We start from the raw sequence: 7,229 nt of genomic DNA on the forward strand, positions 1-7,229 counted from the left end.
AGGTGAGACAAATATAGAAAACTCCAAAAGTTGCCCCGAAACCACATTCAGATACCCGTTCTGGGCAAAAACGCGTATTGCGCAAAATGGGCCGTAACGGCAGCTTCCCAATGAAGTAAGTGAACCAAACTCACCAGATTCACATAACTAGGTGGGACAAATATAAAAAGCTCCAAAAGTTGCCCCGAAACCACGTTCAGATACCCGTTCCGGGCAAAAACGTGTATTGCGCAAAACGGGCCGTAACGGCAGCTTCCCAATGAGGAAAGTCAACCAAACTCACCAGATGCACATGACAACGTGGGACAAATATAGAAAGCTCCAAAAGTAGCCCCGAAACCACGTTCAGATACCCGTTCCGGGCAAAAACGCGTATTGCGCAAAAACGGCCGTAACGGCAGATTCCCAATGAGGTAAGTCAACCAAACTCACCATACGCACATTAATAGGTGGGACAGCAATTCAATAGTCCTGTTTCTAGAAAATCACCGAAAGGAGCATTCTCTACAATCCAGTTCTTGTCTTCAGCAATACAACAGTATTACACTTCATCTTGGTCTTTGTGCTTAATGGGTGATCAGTGCAAGAAACCCAAGAAGGACACCATGGTTCTGTGCGAGGGAGCATGTCAGGACTGGTACCATCTCTCTTGCCTTGAGATAAATCAAGCTTCTCGTGGTATATTCAAATGTCCAAAGTGTTGTGAGAAATGAATAATCTACACTGTAGGCAAAAAAATATGTTAACAGGTGCTATATTTTAGCATTTACATTTACACACACATACACACACACACAAACAGAGAGAGAGAGAGAGAGAGAGAGAGAGAGAGAGAGAGAGAGAGAGAGTATATATAGATAGATATTATGTACATTGTTTTTGTTCTTACTGTTTGTGGTTATTTTTCTTGTATTCATGTTGTCATAAAGAATATGACTAAAGAAGTGTATATGTTAATAAAGCTTCAGAACATCACAGCCAATGACAATGGGTTATACTGAATCAAACAAATGGTCAACCTAGCTCCCTCTTATTCACATGGGGCTAACCTATTCAAAACACCTAACATACAATTAAAAATTGTGTGATTGGCTTTTAAAAATAAATTCCATGTTTGGGGAGGGGAGGGGTACCTGTCAAGATTGTGGAATGTGGGCATTAACGCTTTGTCTCCTGGCGTGATAAGGGTGACCAGATGACCCGGAAAACCCGGGGGACCTCTGGAAAAATGGAGATCTCCAGGGCAACCGGGACTGGCACCCAATTTCCTGGGGGAAAGGGCTGAGGGGGAAGGCCTCCATCAGCCCTGGAAGGGGTTGGGGGCCACGTTTTTGGACTTCCTGGAATGCAGCCTCCAGTACTCCCATGGCAATCCTCAAAAGACCTGGGCTTTTTTGACAGAACATTTATATCCCACCCGCCACCCAGAAACGCATGGTGAACTACAATGGCCTTTCCCAATTTTGTAATAACCCTGTGGGATAAGTTAGGTTGAAAGATGTGAATAGCCACAGGTCATTGTAAGCTTCATGATGGAATGAGACAGGCCAACTCCAACAATGCCATCATGGACTGATATTTTAAGCACACTATCAAACCACATGACAACTATGGGCTTCTGTAGGAAACCATCTTTGCAGAACTTCACTCTGGATTCTGAGAAAGTTTATTAAATGTTCCAGTTAGTACAATGAAAGTAGTTTATTTGATTGCATTCACACACATAGAAGTTGCCTTTCGAGGCAATTTCCCGACAATAGATAGTGCCTCATTTTCCTCACCCATAATTTTCTTTTCCAGCTAATTTTGGATATATGAACTATGGCCCGCAATGGGTAACAGAACCTGACTTTCATGGAAATTTCAGAGGTTATTATATCTGTCCCACCTAGTAATGCGCATCTGGTGAGTTTGGTTGACTTACCTCATTGGAAAGCTGCCATTACGGCCTGTTTTGAGCAATATGGGTTTTTGCCTGGAACGGGTATCTGAATGTGGTTTCGGGGCAACTTTTGGAGCTTTCTATATTTGCCCCACCTAGTTATGTGAATCTGGTGAGTTTGGTTCACTTACTTCATTGGGAAGCTGCCGTTACGGCTGTTTTTGCGCAATACGCGTTTTTGCCCGGAACGGGTATCTGAACGTGGTTTTGGGGCAACTTTTGGAGCTTTCTATATTTGTCCCACCTTGTCATGTGCATCTGGTGAGTTTGGTAGACTTACCTCATTGGGAAGCTGCCGTTACGGCCGTTTTTGCGCAATACACTTTTTTGCCCGGAATGGGTATCTGAACGTGGTTTTGAGGCAACTTTTGGAGCTTTCTATATTTGTCCCACCTTGTCATGTGCATCTGGTGAGTTTGGTTGACTTACCTCATTGGGAAGCTGCCGTTACGGCCCTTTTTGCGCAATACACTTTTTTGGCCGGAACGGGTATCTGAACGTGGTTTTGAGGCAACTTTTGGAGCTTTCTATATTTGTCCCACCTTGTCATGTGCATCTGGTGAGTTTGGTTCACTTACCTCATTGGGAAGCTGCCGTTACGGCCCTTTTTGCGCAATACGCGTTTTTGCCCGGAACGGGTATCTGAACGTGGTTTCGGGGCAACTTTTGGAGCTTTCTATATTTGTCTCACCTTGTCATGTGCATCTGGTGAGTTTGGGTCACTTACCTCATTGGGAAGCTGCCGTTACGGCCCGTTTTGCGCAATACGCGTTTTTGCCCGGAACGGGTATCTGAACGTGGTTTCGGGGCAACTTTTGGAGCTTTCTATATTTGTCCCACCTAGTTATGTGAATCTGGTGAGTTTGGATCACTTACTTCATTGGGAAGCTGCCGTTACGGCCCGTTTTGCGCAATACGCGTTTTTGCCCGGAACGGGTATCTGAACGTGGTTTCGGGGCAACTTTTGGAGTTTTCTATATTTGTCCCACCTTGTCATGTGCGTCTGGTGAGTTTGGTTCACTTACCTCATTGGGAAGCTGCCGTTACGGCCCGTTTTGCGCAATATGCGTTTTTGCCCGGAACGGGTATCTGAACGTGGTTTCGGGGCAACTTTTGGAGCTTTCTATATTTGTCCCACCTTGTCATGTGCTTCTGGTGAGTTTGGTTCACTTACCTTATTGGGAAGCTGCCGTTACGGCCGTTTTTGTGCAATACGCGTTTTTGCCTGGAACGGGTATCTGAACGTGGTTTTGGGGCAACTTTTGGAGCTTTCTATATTTGCCCCACCTTGTCAAGTGCATCTGGTGAGTTTGGTTCACTTATCTCATTGGGAAGCTGCCGTTACGGCCGTTTTGCGCAATACGCGTTTTTGCCCGGAACGGGTATCTGAACGTGGTTTCGGGGCAACTTTTGGAGCTTTCTATATTTGCCCCACCTTGTCATGTGCTTCTGGTGAGTTTGGTTGACTTACCTTATTGGGAAGCTGCCGTTACGGCCGTTTTTGTGCAATACGCGTTTTTGCCTGGAACGGGTATCTGAACGTGGTTTTGGGGCAACTTTTGGAGCTTTCTATATTTGCCCCACCTAGTTATGTGGATCTGGTGAGTTTGGATCACTTACTTCATTGGGAAGCTGCCGTTACGGCCCGTTTTGCGCAATACGCGTTTTTGCCCGGAACGGGTATCTGAACGTGGTTTTGGGGCAACTTTTGGAGCTTTCTATATTTGTCCCACCTTGTCATGTGCGTCTGGTGAGTTTGGTTCACTTACCTCATTGGGAAGCTGCCGTTACGGCCCGTTTTGCGCAATTTGCGTTTTTGCCCGGAACGGGTATCTGAACGTGGTTTCGGGGCAACTTTTGGAGCTTTCTATATTTGTCCCACCTTGTCATGTGCGTCTGGTGAGTTTGGTTCACTTACCTCATTGGGAAGCTGCCGTTACGGCCCGTTTTGCGCAATATGCGTTTTTGCCTGGAACGGGTATCTGAACGTGGTTTTGGGGCAACTTTTGGAGCTTTCTATATTTGCCCCACCTTGTCAAGTGCATCTGGTGAGTTTGGTTCACTTACCTCATTGGGAAGCTGCCGTTACGGTCCGTTTTGCGCAATACGCGTTTTTGCCCGGAACGGGTATCTGAACGTGGTTTCGGGGCAACTTTTGGAGCTTTCTATATTTGTCCCACCTAGTTATGTGAATCTGGTGAGTTTGGATCACTTACTTCATTGGGAAGCTGCCGTTACGGCCCGTTTTGCGCAATATGCGTTTTTGCCCGGAACGGGTATCTGAACGTGGTTTCGGGGCAACTTTTGGAGCTTTCTATATTTGTCCCACCTTGTCATGTGCTTCTGGTGAGTTTGGTTCACTTACCTTATTGGGAAGCTGCCGTTACGGCCGTTTTTGTGCAATACGCGTTTTTGCCTGGAACGGGTATCTGAACGTGGTTTTGGGGCAACTTTTGGAGCTTTCTATATTTGCCCCACCTTGTCATGTGCTTCTGGTGAGTTTGGTTGACTTACCTTATTGGGAAGCTGCCGTTACGGCCGTTTTTGTGCAATACGCGTTTTTCCCTGGAACGGGTATCTGAACGTGGTTTTGGGGCAACTTTTGGAGCTTTCTATATTTGCCCCACCTTGTCAAGTGCATCTGGTGAGTTTGGTTCACTTATCTCATTGGGAAGCTGCCGTTACGGCCGTTTTGCGCAATACGCGTTTTTGCCCGGAACGGGTATCTGAACGTGGTTTTGGGGCAACTTTTGGAGCTTTCTATATTTGCCCCACCTTGTCAAGTGCATCTGGTGAGTTTGGTTCACTTACCTCATTGGGAAGCTGCCGTTATGGCCCATTTTGCGCAATACACGTTTTTGCCCGGAACGGGTATCTGAACGTGGTTTCGGGGCAACTTTTGGAGCTTTCTATATTTGTCCCACCTAGTTATGTGCATCTGGTGAGTTTGGTTGACTTTCCTCATTGGGAAGCTGCCGTTACGGCCTGTTTTGCGCAATATGCGTTTTTGCCCGGAACGGGTATCTGAACGTGGTTTCGGGGCAACTTTTGTGGCTTATTGCATCCCTGCCATTTAGTTATGCATGACTGGTGAGTTTGGTTGGTATCGCTCGTTCCCTAGTGGCCGTTCCGGCCATCCCATTCTGTTCCGGGTGTCGTTTTGGGAGTTTTGGGGTTAATAGTGATATAATATTGGTATGGTTTTAGTCCTAAAATATTGTTCTCAAGTGTTGCTAACACATGCCACTGTTTTTGGTATGGTTTTTTAATATAATGGGGCTGTTCCGGCCTGTTCCGTTCCGTTCCGGCTTTTACACCGTCCTGAAATTAAGTGGGTGACACAAAGATTTCTTATGCTTTCCTGTTGGTCTTCTTCCTCAGGCTTCACATTTGCTGTTTCAGAACACCACGGCCATAATTTACAGGCCTACCTCACCCCTCATAACAAAATCCATCCAAACCAAGTCGTTTCAGGTTTTTGAAAAGAGTGGGCTGTCCAACCAATCCCACATTTAAAAATGAGCATCTGTATTTTAACTGACAACATAAACTGAAATGTTACACAACCCATTAGCTAGATAACTATCCCAGTTTTCCTTCCCTCCACTCTTATTTACATCTCACCTTTAACCCATTGTCAATCCTAGTTGTTGTTTACCTCATAACAGTGTTAAGATCCACTGCTTTCTACATAGCCTCAAACTAAAACAGCACCTATTCCTGCAACAAAATGAAGTACAATTAACTGCACCACTTCAGATTGTGGCTGTGAGTTACCCTCATTCTTTCTAAAGCAAAACTCCCTACAACTAACCCCCCTCTAATTCTAGCATCAGCTAGTTTTTTATTTACAGGGAGTTTGCAGTATAGGGAAGCATTCAAAAATCTTATTCCATACCTGAAGTGGTGCAGTCCATTCTACTGCATATGTAGACCAGTTCTAAGTCCTTGGTCCTTCATATTGCTTATTTTCTATCTTGATTACTGCAACCATCTTCTCATTGGTTTACATTGATGGTTCACCTTGACTCACTTGTCTCTGTCCAGTTGATGTTTCTGCCAGGTACAAAACGGCTCATGGTATCATTACCTTAAATGTAATCCTAAGCATGTTTCCTCAGAAGTCCTACATGGAAATATGCTCAGGGTTGCATCTTTGGTTGACTCATAAATAGGAGCTAATTTTAATTTCTGAGAGATAAGAGCATGCTCGGAGGGGTGGGGGGCAGGGGGGAAGTTAGGGCTATTTTGGTTCCGATCTCTCAGTATAAAGGGAAAAGAAAATATTAAATGTGGTTTTTCATACTAAGTGGCAGCCTTTGTTTCTGAAGTGTAAGCTGTCTCAAAACCACTTATACACGGAGATGTTAGAGGTATGCAAATATATTTAATCCACTTAAAGGAAGAGGATAAAACAATATTATCAGTTAACCTAGTACTATTTACACATTCAAGTATGTATAAATAGAAATTGGAGTGTTTTAAAGAAACAAGTGCCTCTAGAAAAACTATCAGGGGCAGTTTATTTTGCCATCATTATATAATCTTCTTAGTCATTCACCATTTCTTTAGGTAGAAGTGTCATGACCCCAGCTACAGGTTGTGGCTTGGAACTGGGTACAAGTCAAGATGTGAATCAGACCAAAACCAGAGTCAGAGATAGAATTATGAGTTTATAGATTTACCAATTAAGGGGATGCCAAAGTCATATTCAAAAGTCAAGTTAGGTCAGGTTGTTACAAGGTCAGGTGGAAGGCAAGGAGGAAAGTGGGCAAGTATAAGCACAACACAGTGATGGAAATTCGATTATGTCCAGAGTAGAAAACAGGGTGGAACAAGAGCCAAGCCGATGCCTATAATTAAGCCATAGTTCAGAGGCAGAGCACATGCTTTGCAGGCGGAAGGTCCCAAGCTTCGTCCCTGGCATCTCCAGGTAGGGTTGGAAAAGACTCCTATCTGAAACCCTAGAGAGTTGCTTCCTGACAGTGCAGACAATACTGACCTAGATGGACTAGTGATATGTTCCTGTGTAGTGTAGAATGTTACTGCAGAAGCAGGAACCAGAGCAGAAAGTGGATATGGCAAGACACATAGGAAAGATTAAGCCAGTTAGAGCTACCACACACTTTATGTGGCAGGCCTGGAATCCTGATGTTTGGCTAACATTACCAATGAGAGGTGCACTCCCAGACACACAGGGATACACTTGCCACAGAGATGTAATAGGTCCTGTCTCTGGCATATGTTATTTGCATTTGGAAATATGCGACTCTCCTTCATTTTTACA

Source organism: Elgaria multicarinata, chromosome 1, assembly GCF_023053635.1.
Source record: "Elgaria multicarinata webbii isolate HBS135686 ecotype San Diego chromosome 1, rElgMul1.1.pri, whole genome shotgun sequence".
NCBI lineage: Eukaryota > Metazoa > Chordata > Lepidosauria > Squamata > Anguidae > Elgaria > Elgaria multicarinata.